General features: G+C 32.0%; 1 protein-coding gene across 7 annotated transcripts in view; it reads right to left on the reverse strand.

Annotated features, from left to right (window-relative positions):
• LOC147064644 (adenylate cyclase type 1-like) overlaps positions 1 to 17,236 on the reverse strand; it is a 495,388-nt gene that overhangs the window by 262,137 nt on the left and 216,015 nt on the right. For all 7 annotated transcript variants that reach the window (XM_085957482.1, XM_085957486.1, XM_085957485.1 and 4 more), the window contains one exon: positions 634 to 679. The gene's annotated coding sequence lies outside the window, so the exon portion shown is untranslated. The remainder of the gene's footprint in view (positions 1 to 633; positions 680 to 17,236) is intronic.

Here is a 17,236-nt window from a genome sequence, read left to right on the forward strand (position 1 = left end):
TTATTCCGAGAGAAACTGAAGCTGGTTCCGGAATAACGACATCGTATATGAAATTCGACGACAACGGTGATTCTCAATTTATCCCGCTCTTTATAGAGATATGTTTAATAAAATTTAACGAGAAAAAAACTAATACCAAGAGAGAACTGAAATTTAGATCTTCCAAAACCGGACATTGAGTGAAATTGATTAATATATACTACGAGTATATAAAATATTAAATACAATTAGTCTATGTGAAATTAGTTAACGAAATATTACTGCCAGATAATACTATAAGACCAGTGTGGTACTTCACACTCACCGAGTATTTGAGGTGAGCCACAGACACCAATGTCTGGAACTCTGGTTAAATGCACAACAAATCGTAATCCTGCTAATGGCCACGATTTTGAAATACACGAGTACCCACACTGCGCCAAAGAAGAAAGTTAACTCATCCAGTAATGGGAAAATATTAGTCCTCCGATGACAGAAGAGTACACAGACAGAAGAGTTTTAATTGTAGTACTTGGAATATTAAACAAGAATATTCAATCGACAATAGTCTAATGAAATACTTCTGAAAGTATTTCATTTGACTATTGTTTTATTTTGTTTATGAAATATTTTTTGAAAAGGGTAGAAACTTACCGATATTATATTATTACGTAGAAGCCGTTCGCCACTGCATTATTACCTGTAACAGAGAAAAAAAAATGATTTCTTTTCATTTCACAAATATGTGTGCTTACAGAGAATAGGAGCTTTAAATTATGAATTAAGTACTTAAATAAGTAGTACATTTTTTTCATCCGCCGGGGTTGATCCCCTGCTCGATGAAGGCTTCATCAAACAGCCACCGCTCTTCTCAGTTTCTAGTTCTTCGCTGGCTTCTCCATCAAGCGGGTTTTACGGCGACCATGTGATCGTTTAGTGTCCATTGTGTACCGCTGTATGACAGAAGCGACATACCAACCCGTTGCAAGACCTCTATGATATCGCGTGCTATTATCTATCTCCATTGGTTTCTTTTGTGGTCTATCCGCGTTATGGCCAACATCCACTTTTCTATGCCACTTCGCTGTTATATTAGGTAGTTTAAATTAGTACCTACATGTAACAATCGTCTGACTACGATGTTACAAAATATTATTTATTCGTTGGAATTTTACACATTTCAAGACATTTTAATGCCCCAAATATTTTCCTATGTATTAATATTAATTCGACTATAATATTGAAATAGAACAACTGTATCAACGAATTTGTTAATAATTCAGAATGTTTTCAAGAAAAAGTATTAAAATTAAAACGAAATATACAGTACCTACCTATTATTGGATTTCATCACAATACCTAATTGTTTATTCAGACTAGACTTTAAAGACATTTTGTTTAGAAAAACTAGTAAATCTGTTTTAACGTGAAAAGTATCAGATGTTAGGTACTTACTGAAAAGTCTACAAAAATTAAATTAGGTGAACTGTTCCGAAATGTTTATTTTTTTTTTACAGAAGAAAGAATTGTTTGATTAGATAATAATAAATAAAATTAGTAGTTTAGTTCGCTGGAAGGCGAGTTAACGAGATAATCAAAAATAAATTCCGGCTCAACTTTCTTCTCAAAAACAAATTTAATAACGTTCCACGAATTGATTCATAGCGCAGATAAGTTCAGCGATAATTTTGTTTTCATTTCATTGATTGCGATAAAGTTGTAATACCCTATAATGATTTATTAATTTAAGGCATCAAATATTAATTGATTATTAAAAGCTGAACATTAATTTGAACGGAGTTTATAAAGCCACGTGATTGGGAAAGTATTACGTTACAAAGGGAGTTTATCATAAATATTTTGTTATATAAATAATTTCGTTTAACCAATCAGAAACACAAATGTTCAAACAAAATATATTACAATATACGCGTACAAAGCTTTCGATGGGATAAACAGAAAACAAAAAGCTTTGATTCGAACAAAATATTACAGGTGGGTATGTTCTAAGTAGGTAGCTACTACAGACCACTTTCATCAATACACGGTAAACATTTCTAATATATTATGATAAATAAAGGACGTTATTGGAAATAGATAACTCTATTACTAAAGAAATTGAATATTTATCTCATTGGAAAAAGCGACAACAATATTTTAGTAATAATGACAGATTACGAAAGCTCGTTGGATATTATTAAGTGGAAACTTTCGTTTATTTCTATAATATACGAAAAATCGTTATGTTTTGAGACACTTTTTCGTATATCGAACAAGTAATGAATATAACACAATTCGTTTGAAAGATGTATATTTGTGAATATTTAAAGCTAAATATTTTCGTTTAATTATCAATTTTTAAAGGTATTTTAAAAGACATGTAAAATGAAAAATCAAAAAGTTTCTTTGAAATATTGAAAAATAAATTGCGTTCATAATAGTATGTTTTATAATATGATCCCTGTATTGTAATAATAATACACATTTATAATATATCATATTATGATGGTATTAGTTCCAGAATAGGTAACCTCCATATTCCGTCATTTTGAAATCTCAAAAAACCGTGAAACAATTAAAGTTGTGACAAATATAATATTTTATTTTTGCAAACATATTAATGAACAATTAGAAAAAGCGAATGGCGAAATAATGTGTTCATAACACCATTAAAATTAATAAATAATCTTGTTTCAAGTTTGTCGCAAAATATAAAAGTGGCAGCGTTTGAATAAGAGCGACTTTGAAATCAACGTCCGGTTTAATTATATTTAACAAACAAACAGAACTGGATTTGATATTTTATGAATATACATACAATGGAAAAGTAAAGTATCAAAAAAAAAAAAACTACAATTGGATGTTACGGACTTCGAAACTAATAACACATATCTAGCTATTTTGATTGTTTATTCATCTACCAATCAATTATCTGCAACGTTCTTAATTGAAATATGACTTGGTAAAAAAAAGTTTATAACTGCCATAAATCATGTTAATTCGCCAATGTACAGAAAATAGTATTCCTTAGCTAAAAATCCAATACCTAACACAAAAACATTGTAGAATTGTCAGTAAGTAGTGTTCTCATACAAAACTTGTATTTATAGTTATAGTTAAATAATTCATCTAGAATAAACTCTTAAAAATATAAGTGTTGTCTTAAAGAAACTGTCATCCGGGATACATATATGTAGGTACTTGTAACCAACGTTCCCTCTAATTTTTCTATTGTGTATGCGGATCATCAACGCATCTGTGCAGGTTGGACAAACACACACATACAATTTCTTTTGTAATGACAAAGTATAAAATTTAAGTCAAACGTCGGCGAATTCGAACGCATAATATTCGGGAATATCTGTTTAAGTATTTAAATACATGATTATGAATATCTTGTACAGCGTAGAAGCTTTTATTGTTTATAGCCAATAGTACATTATCGATTAACACTTTTGACTAAATCGCAACCAGATTTTTTGCGCTCAGCGATCTCAATTCTATTCTTTCGTTCTTCGGGTGTTTCCGTCCACCTCTTTTCAAATTTTTCAATTTCGTAACAGCATCTCGGTGTATTTTTTTTTTATTTAAATGCCTTTAAGTTTAATATACCACCTCGATTCAATCCATTTCTTTCCAGACGTGAATTCTACTTGCATATTTGCTGCGGAGTATAATATGATACGTTCGACACAATCATCTAATTCCGAATAAACAAATATATCACCAATTTTTACTTTTTGCGAATGCATTGAAGATGGCATTTCTGTATCGACAATTTCAGAGAGCCATTCCAAATTAAATTCATCGCAGGATTTCTTCAATGATCGCATTTGAAAGATCACATCCACTCCTTTTTGACAGTAGGGGACAAGTTTTCTATAATTAATAATGTAACTGTGCAAATAATCGTATTGTTCTCTTGAATTGTTGTTACGTACACTAAACATGCATGTAGTTATTTGTTACAAACAATGATTATTAGTTTTTTTATTATGTATAAAATTTTTAAGTAAAAAACACTGCTTTTTAGCAAGAACACTTTTACCGTTAAAAAATATTGTAAGAACTGTGATGTTTTCACAACAAGGACTACTATGAGACTGTACCTACTGACAATGTTTCTTGCAAGTTGAAACATGTCAAAGACTAAGAAATGTAGAGGGCCCGGCATATAGGTGGTCATTGCTAAACACTAAAATACGTACTTATCTATTTTTCGCATACTTTGGCATGCGATACAACGGGACGGATATGGTGATCCCTTCTTGAAACTTTCTTTTACAATATTTTTGTGTGAGGACTGTGCGGAGGATGAAAACATGTGTGCGGACATATTTTGGTAGGTGTGCGCGCGCACACCTTAGAGGGAACATTGCTTATAACTCTAGAACAGGCCTGAGTATTTCTGTGGGGCCCGCGAGCTTTAATCGTATTTTTTAATAAAGTTTACTTTTTTCTACATTTCAACCAATGACATATTAAATGGACGACTCACTTCATACCCGGCGCGCACGAGAAATTGTGCATGAAAGTCATTCACAGATGTATAGGTAGATGTCACGTGACCATTGACGTATCCGTTTCCATTATGCGATACAAGCTTCGAGAATTTATAGTAATATAACCTTTATTGTAATGGCGTATTAGTGTCATGACTCATTGCGTTAGAAACAGATTCTCGGTTACTTACGACTTCTCGGAGATTAGACGCAAGTGAGCCCAGCGAATCACAGGCGACTGACTGTCCAATGGTTCATGTCATTCAATTGCATTGAATAAACATTCATCAATATCTTAAAATGGCATTTTATAAATAATAAATAATACTAACACATGCAAAGTGATATCCCATCTTTCTTGGAGTGTTTAGTAGATTTTTTTCCAATTTTTAACTAGGCACATTGGCATTTTGTAACACAATAATAACGGTGGAGTCGAAACCTGACAGTCAGAAATTTTGTATGGGCAGACCCAGCGGTGTCGCCAGACCGCTTACAAGCAGAATGTTCATTTGAGCGTAGGATACCGATATTAAAATATGAATTTCGCCATCCGGCAGACCCGACACAAAGTGAGTGTCATTTTATTTTCTAGATGCTTCGTCCATATTAATGTCATTGATTTCAACGCATTTTCAAAAATAAAATTTGAATATACATAAATAATGCATTGAAGAATTTATCAACTTGTTGATTATTTTATCATCTCTAAGTTTGTTCCAACTAGGATGAAATTATCGATCTGCAGTGTGGCGGTGTGGTACTGATTTAAGGGATTGGCACCGTCGAGCATAAATCTGCAATTTTTACAACTCTCTTAATTCGGACAAATTCGAAGATCTAAAAGATTCTGCTCGATAAATGTTGGTTATTTTTAGATCAACCTACATAATGTGTGTACAAACATTTTCAATTATGAATATCAATAAAAACTCTTTACAATCAAGCATCACTGATAAACATTTACAAGCAGTTTTAAAAATCTCAACTACAAAATTAACACCAGAAATTAAAAAAATGTAAAACAGTTTCATTCTCCTCATTAAATTGTTTGCTATTAAAGAATCATTAATTTTTTTATGTTGAAATTCCTAAAAATAGTATTTTACTTGCCCGCCATTCATTTTATATTCCTAATGTGGCCCTTCACCCAAAAAGTTTTTCCAGAACTGCTCTAGAATAAAGCATATAAACTGCAGTTGGTATATATTATGCAAAACACGTAAGGCGGCATAATCTTACAATATATATATAATTTTCCGTTTAATAAAGGGTACATAAGAAACTGTTCCACTCACCCTAAATGACAGGGCAACATTATTCGTGCCCACATAATTCCGAAATAAATCCACATTACATCCAACGAGAGGCTGAGATATTGTGCGACGCTGCGAAATATAAATGTACACTCACAGTGAAAAGTAGGCTCTCGCGACGGGATATATTACGGCCGGCGAAAATTCAAATTGATCACGTCATATATATAAAAAAAATCACAACGAGGGGTAGATACTGGGTACTCCGCTATGGTCTAATCTCGCTGATACGATTAATTTGGGCAGTAAATAATATGGGTTATTTTGGAACAATGGAATGAGAAGCTTTTTGGGCAATCAATCCAGAAGGCTGTAACGCTAAATAACGTACCATATGTTAGAATTTGAAAATTACCTTAATATAAAATGCAATAAATTAGGCTTAGGCACTTGTAGCGCTATATTTACAAGGCCACTAATAGTCAATCGAGTAATCCAGGGTGTCTAATTTATTCAATGGCATTTGAAGGTAATATTTTATACGACTAGGTATACGACATCGTAGAAGGCACACGATAAATAATGTGACGAAACGGGCTGAGCAAAGCATATTTGAAAATCAGAATCTAGTAATTAGCAAGTAAATATACTAAAAGTGGGCACACTAATTAATTAATAGATGATCGTTTTGAATCAAACGCACATTGTAAAAACCACATATTATATTTAATGACAGACGCGGGATTGATTCCGTAATCACGGCGTCAACGATGGTTACGTGTAAATTGTACGTAAAGCATTTCACCGTGGCATAGTTCACCGTGAGCCTTCTATTGGAAAGAGATGACCGTATACTATACGGTCTCCAATTTTATTAGATTCAATATGAACATTAATTCAATTTTCATAGCTGATTTTGGCAAAATTCATGAATTCAAGAATGAAAACCTAACCTAACCTAACCTAACAAATAATCCAGTATATCGGCTATTTTTAAAATTTGTTTGCTGCTGGCTTCCTGTAAAGTGTAAACCGACATGACCGTATTTTATTTAGACATGAATTTTATGTCAGTACTATACGACCTAAAGAGGTAGGGCGGTCTTTAATATACGGCCCTATATTTCCGATAAAACATTTCACGGTGAAGTGTGATACGGCGAACTGCATACGTACAAGATTCCAGACACGGTCAACGATATGCACTGTATCAACAGCCATAAAAATGTAATGAAAAAAAATTTATACTCATATAAATTCAAATAAAACACAATATATAGTAATTATTCCATTTGGTTTGATAATAATCAGTTTCGTCCACTTTAAATGGACATCGTCAACTGGTATAAAATATGTAATAATACAGATATGTATACCAAAAATTATTATTACCATCTGAAGCCGACGAAAGCGGTTTTGCTTATTATTAAACTAAGTGAAATAATCACAACAAAATATTGTGTTTTATTGTAATTGCATTGCCATTTGCCTCCACTAATAATTGACAAAATAACAATATAATAATACCATTAAGTATATAATTAAAAGAGTAGTATTAATAAGTTAAGAATAAATTATATTTTATGGCAAACACGGCATAAAATTATCTATTCATATCATGGCAAGCAGTAGAAAAAAAATATATGAATAATGTTTTTATTATTTAACACGTGAGCCCACATAAGGTCGTTGTCCTCGCGTTTTATTTGCATTTACACACAAATTTAAATACTTCTTAAAATGTCAGAAATAAGGTAGACTAAAATAATATTCTCCAAGAGAGTGTCACGCGATAAAATGTTCGAGCAATCGTCTTCATTGTTATAAAGAAAACAAATGAAGATTTTTAAAAAACTTGGAAAAGAAACGGATAGTTGGCGAACGCCGTCTAATATAAAGGCACCAACTGTGGAAAATACATTGGGCGAATATATTATCGGTGACTTGCTTTAAGTATCCTACTCATCGTAATAGTGTACGTCTTGACTAGGGATTCCAATCCCGGGCTATTTTCAATACCTTTGAATCCCGGGATTGGTAAACATAATCCCGGGATTTCGGGATTGATTTTTTATAAAGAACAAAAAAATACTTTTAATAACAAATAACTAAATTAGAAATAAACTGAGTTTGAATAAAGTTTGATTTATACCCATATGTAAGTTGCTGATTTTTTCACATAAATCAATAAAAATGAGAAAGATTGGAAAAAAATAATTCTTTGCACTTTTAACAAAGTAATTCCACCATGATCTCATAAGTTTTACGGCAGTTTCATATTTGGCTGATTAATTAGATTTATGAAGCGGAGAGGCCATACACCACGATTTGCTTTACTATTTTAAATCTAGCTAACCCATTAATTAAGTCTTTACTACCAGAAACAGCAATCTCATATGAAATTCACATTATTATTAATATTACAATATTATTTATTCCATTAACCTTTTGTATTTTCAAGATTGAACAATTAACATAATTAACAATAATAATTACAAGATAAAAAAAGAAATTTTTATATACAACGATTTTAAATTTTCTGTTGAATTATTATACTAAATATGCTAAAACTTGTACTTGATATGAATTAAATAAAAAAACAAACAAATATAAAATACTGAAATGTCATTTTGACATTTCATTTTGATTTCCATAGTGACGCACGTATATTAATAATTTAGTTGCTAGGACCACCGCCTTAGTAACCAATAATAGTCTTTAACTTTTTATGGATATTTCTGAAATAACTTTCTATACAAAACAGAATTAATTGAAAATTAATTCGATTCTGCTTAAAGATGGCTAAAAGTATTAAAAGAATGCATTGGCATCGTGTTCTGATATATTCTAAAAGTTTCAAATGTCTAGCTAGCCGGGAAGTTAGTTAAAAATCGATTGCAAGATTTGTACCGGACAAACAACCACCGGACAAATAAGAATACGAGCTAATGAAAACGTTGTATAAAAATGTCTTAAATAGTATAAATTATACTAGATTTATTTTTGACCGATTTTATTGATGTTATTTGTAAATATAAAAAAAATGTATTAACAATGGAAAAAATGCCAATCCCGGGACCAGTCCCGGGATCCCGGGATTATCAAATTGTAATCCCGAAATCCCGGGATCAGAATTTTGGCTCGGGATTGGATTCCCTACCCTAGTCTTGACTACTCGTGATAGCCAAAGAGAAGAAGCGAAACTGGAAGGCAAAAAATACGCTTTGAATAGAGTTATTTGAAAGAAAAGCAACCGTTTGACTAAAATCAACCGATTGGGGACAAAAAGGTTTATTATTTATTTATGTCACAGTCGTAGGCTTTCCTTTGTAATTTCTTCGGCGAATATAATATCTTATTTGTGGCCACAGTAGGAGATAATAGATAATAAAGAACAAACATAATTTATGATATAACTAACCAATCCATTAATAATTATATAGTGTAGATAGTAAAAAGAAAACAAATAATATTGTCATAAGTTAATTAATTTTATACGATAAACTTGATAGGCCGGAAAGGCTTACCAATGGTTTACATGATTATGTTGAGCAATATTATTTGATAAATCATTTCCTTTATTCAACGAAAAATTCACAAGATTTGAAAATATAACATTCTATATATACTATATTCTATATACGTAATTTGAAGATACCTCAGATGTATACCAACTAGAAAAAACCACATTGGCGTAAGTCCAGAGGTAATAATAATAATATGTTCATGTCCCGTCGGTAGTAGATTTTTTCAAATTATGTACCTATATTTAATATTATTTGGATTATTTAGAAGAAATTTATAGTCATTGGAGTCACCAGATATTATTTATTACCTGTACCAGTGTTCAAATGTGACCTCTGACTAAAAATTAGGAGAGTGTCTTTAAATATTAATTTAAATTTAAAGACTGATATTAAGTACGTAGCATTCATCATTGAAAGCACATAACTTGGTCTCAAAAAGTGCATTAAATTTTCTTTGAACCGAGTGTGATTTGAACACACGTTACCAATGAAGCTTCGGAATGGACGATTATGTTCGAATTCCACACTCGTTTCAATACTTGTAACTTTTCGATGTTATGTAAACACACTGGAAGTTTTATTTACTACGAAATTTATTTACACCATACTTCTTTATACTTCTAGTCTATCACAAATTAATTGTCATGTCGTTTAATACTTTTTATATACTCGATAAGCAAGTAGTGCACTGTAAACGTCTGTCAAATTAGTATGCTAGTATCCAATATTTTTTTTCTTTCAAATTTATAATTTTCGTTCGCGTGTATGTAGTCTTTCTTACGTATTTGATATGTCTTATTCTTGTCTCGCTCTATCGTATACATTTCCATATGTTTCGACTTGACAAATATATATATATATATAGAGAGACAGACAAATCAAGAATATATGATAATGAAATATGTTTTATTCTCTAAATATACATAATATAATATATAAAGTTGGTAAGTGGAGTCAATCGTTTCTTATTCACGAAAACGTCCAGCTAATATTGGTATATCATTTATGCGCATAACCTAGTTTGCGAACCTCAAAACGTGCAGTTTTGTTTTATTTAGTTAGCTAGAGATTCGCCACGAAGTAGTATTAAGCATATTTCAAATACGCGACATCTTTCAAATAAAATTCCTGCTCGCCAAGATTCATAATCTCGGGAGGGTAAATAAACCGTTCTCGGCTGACAACGTTGGCATAAAATATTTATGGATTAAAATACACGGCGTAAAAAACGAAAAAAAAACTTATATCGGTTTTGAAACTTCAGAAGAAAGCCTACGTGAACGTGATACAGCATTTTAAATGATACGAGTACATACAGTGTCCCATTTACCTAATATCTGTATTATTCTATAAGTAATTAGATACTTCTTCTCTTAGTGTATAGAGCAGGGGTGACAACCAATTTTTACATTAGATCTACTTTGGAGAAGAAAAATCCTCCGCGATCTACTTTTTATGAAATTAAGGACATATATAAATATAGTATGTAATATATATACCTATATATTTTAAACTAAAATAGAATCTTACTAAGAAAATTAAATGAAGCGTTGTACATAGAAAAATTTCATTTAAATAACTGTAGTTATTTTATTTTGAGCTTCCGGATGCTATAGAGCTTGAATTACTTTTTATAAAATTGGGGGTGTAATTACTCAAACCATTTCTCAAACATGATTCCAAATGTTTGTCTGTTAAATTTGTTCTGTTTTATGGTGTTAGAATTAGATAATTACAAATTTGGGTAATAGAAAAATGTATAATAAATAAAATCCCATTATACCTACTTCTAAATTATGAATAAATAAATAAAATATTTTTGGCGATCGACCAAAAATCATTTCGCTATCGATCTTATTGACACCCCTGGTATATCGATACACCCTCCTAGCTGGATCTTGAGTAATAATGCTCAGGGAGTCTTTCATTATGGAATTTGAGTGGAAGGAGGCTTTGTGCATGCGACTCGATTCACAGTTTTCACATATTTATTTAAAAAAGGAAAAAAAGAAGAAGCACAGTGGTTAAAATTTGATACCACTGCGCAGAGTTGCATTTATTATCATTAACACAAAAATAATAGGAGTATAGGGGTTATTATGGTAGATATTTGAGAAGTTGTTACTGTTGTTTAATGAGAGAGAGTTCGGTTTTCATACATTCGTCACTTCCGATCACTGAAATTGTTGGGGCACAGTATTACACTTGAATATTATACTTTATATTTTATTTAATATTATTAATTTTTATACGTCACAAAAAACTGACGTGAGTAGTTTTGGTATGCTATAAACCCATCATATCGGTATTCGTTAGTGATCTTCTTCGTACTGACTCTTCATTTAAAATAATATTAATCTATTAGAAACTCGGAACACCTTCTTTCATTGTGACGAGGACAACTTCGTCTCACCATAAAGATATCGATATATTTTAAATAACTAGTCGTAAAGAGTAGTACTTATGTAGATATTATATAATTGCTGTGTAACTAACTTTTTCATTGTATTTAATTAAATAAATGTAAATTTTCCCAAATTACGTGCCACTTCTAATCGTTTCTTAATGTGCACATCGTCCTTTCAAATCTGCATATCATCGGTATCGGTCCTCTTCTAGGAGCGCACGGGAGAGAGATATGAATAAACTACGTATCGAGTAAAATTACTATTAGTTCTACAGATTGTTAAAATAATATCGACAACTGCATTGTTAAGAACGATAATCTAATTGATAGGCAGTGTAAATTTACTAATATCCGGTTCCGGTGTCAAATAGACTGAATACAATCATTTCTCTATAAAACAATCCAAGCACATCAGTCGAAGCGAATTAGAGTCCATCCGGTCAATTAAATTTTATATCAAACCTGAATTTAATCTTCACGGGGGCTAAGTATACTCAAAGCTTCAACGTTAGAATGCGCGCGCACAATATTGCGTTGCTAATGTGACACGTCAGGGTTAAAAACGATTTTGGCAGGACGCTCTGAATAAGGCCGGCAGAGTACACTTTGAAATATTATGCTGGGGAAAATATTATATTATAATAGCCATACAAATTGGAAAGCCGTCGGAACTTACAATCTTAATCAATTAAAAAGGGTAGAAGGCTTTTTGGCATAATCATTAGTATGAAGAATGTTTTTTCTTAATTTGAAGAAATTACTGACCATACATTATACATCAATAAATACTAATGTTAGTTCAGTTGCAATAGTGAATACACTATAGACCGAGAATTTGAAGCGTGGTTAAATACAAAGCTTTCGGAATGTCCTCAAATATTGCCAATGTTTGAATGCGCGTTTTCTTTATGTAACAAACTTTGATCCATTCATTATGATACAGAATATAGACGTGACTATAGAAGATAACCTATTCTTAAACATAAAATTTAGCAGGTGTTTAAGTTTATCATTGTATCAGCCTTAGACGGTTTAAGTTTAAATTTAACGTTTTCCAAACTCTATATTGCCGTGATCCAGTCTCTATTAGTGCAGTCTAATATTTCACGGACGGGTACCTAATCCTATATAAAACAATTCTACTATTTTTTTTAAAGTACGACCATTAAGTTATTATTAAATTTAAAAAAAATTAAAAATTAAAATGTTTTAAAATATTTAGTTAAATAGGTTGTATAACCGTATCAATTAAAATTAGAGTACCAAAGCAATAATGAAAATAAACTGTAAGGATTCAAAATGAAATGCGCCAAATAAAATAAATAAACCCACGAGAGGATTAGAAGACCTTCTAAGTTAGCAACGGATATCACATTACGTTTAAAGTACTTATCAATTCCTATTTATTTACGTTTTGCGAATAAAGACTTAATACGTCGATATTAGTATTCGCCAAATCGTGCAACGGTAAAAAAATCTTTATACCTATCCCCCTTATAAAGGGAGGTCTTTATGAATAATACCAATCTAATTTATTATACTCTTGTTAAAGTATTAATCCAGCTTAGAGAAAAAAGACCGGGTTTTGGGGGAAACCTGCTTTTTATTGAAGATTAACTCACGTATAGGGAGGCGCATATTAACCGGTATGATTGACAATTTACATAGCAGATAACTTTATCATTTTATCTTTTTTCTTTCAATAATACAACAACCTGTCGGTAGTTTTCAATCAATTATAATAAAATTGAAAGTCTTGGCGCAGGAGTCTCTTCTCAAATCAATGGCGAACTTATCGCAAAAGTATGCAACGCATTGGAAGCCAAACCCACATTATTGACACATACATAACTGAAAAAATATTGATTGAAAATAAATTTATCTAGATTGTGCGCCCACGACGGACGAGCGGTTACGCGTCATGCTTATAAGGGCTTAAAATTCATATTATGATTTTATTAGGATTGAACATAAGTCACAAAAAATGGTTGCCAATATTAATGGACAGAAACTCGGATGCATAGTTATTAGTTAATTTCATCGGCATTAAGTATAGTGCAAGAGGCTTACTTGGTAAAGCACATTGGCCAGAATCCGGTGGATATAGTTTCAAGTCCCACTCGGCACTTTATGCAAAAAATAAAAGAGGTCTCTGCTTAGAGAGGCATTCATTCATCGGTGGATTGATTCATGTTGATGATAATACTAACAAGTTATCTTGTTGGGTGTTTTTCGTTAAATAAAATAATAAGATGGCATTGAAAATATAAATTTGGTAAATCTTAGCTAAAATTGAATTATTACTATGTAAAAACGCAATTTTAAAGGCAATAGTCTAACCTACTACATATATATCTCGAATACAAGTTATGGATTTGTTATTTATTTACGTTTCAATTGAATACAAATATTACAATAGACCAGACATTTCGCACAAAAATCAATTTGCAAAAAGTAAACAATCTTTTTAGTAATAAGATTGACAGCACGGCATCCGGGAAACGTCGTTAAAATGTTGCTGCCACATTGATGGTATAATGTAACACCTCAATAGGGACGATGTCGCCGACAAGTTGCCGATTTTTGGAGTCTCTCCAAATGGATTCTTCGGAATTCGTAGCGACGAAATGGAAAGATAACTTTATCGAGCGCCGCTATCGCCCAATAGGGAGGTCGTGCTCAGAAGGTATCTACGAATAAGATTTCTACGGAGATATGAATTCTACATGAAGTATATCTACTTGTTAATACATTTTATTTAGTAATAAATAGACAATGAAAATATGGTCTTATTATATTGTACAACACATAATTCCGAGAAAACATTTCAACAATACAAGCATTATTATATTTTTTATTCAACAGTGAACGGTGAACTGAGTGTTTCGAACCCACTTCTTTCACCGTCCGTGTGAGTGCCTTTATTTTATAGCAGTGGCAAGGTGTTGAGGTAGACTGTTAAGATTCGACATAAATAGTACACACTAAACTTTGCAAATCATACCTACTTATTTTTTTAACTTTATTACTTAGTTTTTTTTTTAAATTTAATTAAGCCCTGCCTAAACCAAACCATAATAGTTTAGGTATGGTATAGGCAATCCTACAAAATAGTGCACACTTATTTATTTTCGTTAATTTAAGAATACATATTACATAAAATATGGTGTTGGTTATTTTTTTAATCGTTAAGCCCTGCCCAACCACACCATAATCAATAAAAATATTCTTTAATCTATATTCTATAACATATTTAAATTTATGTATGGTTTAATGGCATAATTTTAAATATTTCATAGATAAACGAATATTTTTTTGACCATTATCTACTATGGTTAGGATTAGGCAGGGTTTAAATGAATTTTAAAAAACTGACCATTTACACATTGTAGTCTTAGTTAAATCGTTAAATGAAAACAAATACGTTTTGCACTATTTATGTCGGATCATAACAGCCAACCTCCACCTTTCACCACTGTTATCTACCAATTTTATATGTTCAAAATCATGGCATGGGAAATTGCATGTCAGGCATAACGTGGAAAGACCACAAAAGAAACCAATAGATAATGAAGTATATACAATAGTTCTGCGAATTCACGTGGCAGCAAAGAAGTTGGGACATATCAGAGTGGGAACAACTAAGGGGGGCCTTAATCTAGCAGTTGATCGACACCGGCCAGTGAAGATGATGATGAAATGCATACTATAATTAAATTTATCCACTGCTTAGATAATGCAGATGCAGAGAAGCCGTAGATGAATCTGGCCTTTATATTACATAATATGTATTATCATGTTCAATCAACTTATGGAAAGTTATTTGAAATATAATACACGTATGGTGAGCACATCACTCTGCATTACAAATATGATACACTTCGATATTCAAGTTTTGTTTTTAAAACAAATCGAAGTTGCGGAAGCGCATGGTCAGCACTTCCTAGTATCTGAATAACATAAATAATCATAACCTAGTTCAACAATGACTACTATAATTTATTAAACTAGATAAATTTCATTTTTAAAAATAGCGAAAGAAGATTGAGAAGAACAGACTCCTGACTCGTCACTCGATCACCGTCACTCCGCTATTCGATCTCAGTATTATCGTTAACAGTTGATCGGTAGACGTCGCTTCCGAACGAATCGCGGCTCGGTCTGAGCACCTAAGCTCACCACGATACTCTGTACCGTTATTTTACTCCGACCATTGTAACTCTCTGTACTTTGCACCAAGACAATAAACATCTACATCCATCTGCACTACCGCTGCCTTTATCACATCATCACCTGCTCCGTCATCAACCCCAAAAATATTTCTTTTATTTTGTTAACTGTCAATTTATGATGGAACTGCATTGTATCGTTGTTTTAATTTAATAAAACGCAATTTTTTGTAGTACTTATTCCACTTTTAATCAATAGATTAGGACCGGTTTCGTCCGCCTCAGAGGGACATTTTCAACGAAAGTATAATAATAAGTTGAAAATGTCCCTCTGAGGCGGACGAAACCGGTCCTAATCTACTGATTAAAAGTGGAATAAGTACTACAAAAAAATTGCGTTTTATTAAATTAAAACAACAACCCAAAAATATTGAAAAGCTTTGTCCACGTAATAATTAATCAACCTATAATAATAAAACCCTTGTGAGTGTAACGATTAAACATGATAATGGTTAACAATGAATTTAATCTAGTTAAAAAATATTTTTTTAAATGTATGGACAGCATTTGTTTCGTAGCAATTCCCGTTTAAAAATAATTCCAGTTTTATAATATACCTATACCTAGTACAAAATTTTAAATGGATTAAATTTCTCTTTCCGAGACCCATTTTCCGACAAGGATTAAAAGTACACCGTCATAGATGCCGGTTACACTAATTGACTGTATAACAATCCCGAGAATAAAATAAGGCAGGACGAGCGAACACGATCATCGCAAAAGCGAACATCGTCTCCCTTCCGGCGGAACAAAAGGGAGCAATTATGATTTTAATAAATCTCTTAAGTCAACGTGACTTCCCAGCGACGCACCCATTTCGCGTCGGCGGCGTCGCCACTAGGGTCTGCGATCTCGGTAAACTGAAATTCCCGTAAAACATTCAATTTTATTGACGGATCGACTAAATTAATCACCATCTCGATTTTTTCATATTATTACAAACAGTGACGTATTGTATTACAATAAAATATACAAGATTTATTTATATCGCATCAAAAATATGAATAGAAAATAATCTGATAGATTAGGTACCTACTTGCATTTCTCGATTTTTATATATAAGCTATTATTAATCATTCTCATCATAGAGGAGGATACAGCACTATGGACCATATCCAAGTCGTCAGAGAAATCATAGAGCGGTACCAGGAATACAAACTGCCACTATGCATGGGTTTTATAGACTATGAGAAGGCGTTTGATTCGATAAAGAAATGTTCAATACTCGACGCACTCAGAAAACAAGGAATCCCTGGACGCTATATAAATATTTTCAATAATATATACAGTAGCGCAACAGCATCTGTAAATCTCCATAAACCATCGCGCAGATTTC

Source organism: Rhyacophila brunnea, unplaced genomic scaffold (genome assembly GCF_057557595.1).
Source record: "Rhyacophila brunnea isolate RB1 unplaced genomic scaffold, BYU_Rbru_1.0 scaffold_7, whole genome shotgun sequence".
NCBI classification, from domain to species: domain Eukaryota; kingdom Metazoa; phylum Arthropoda; class Insecta; order Trichoptera; family Rhyacophilidae; genus Rhyacophila; species Rhyacophila brunnea.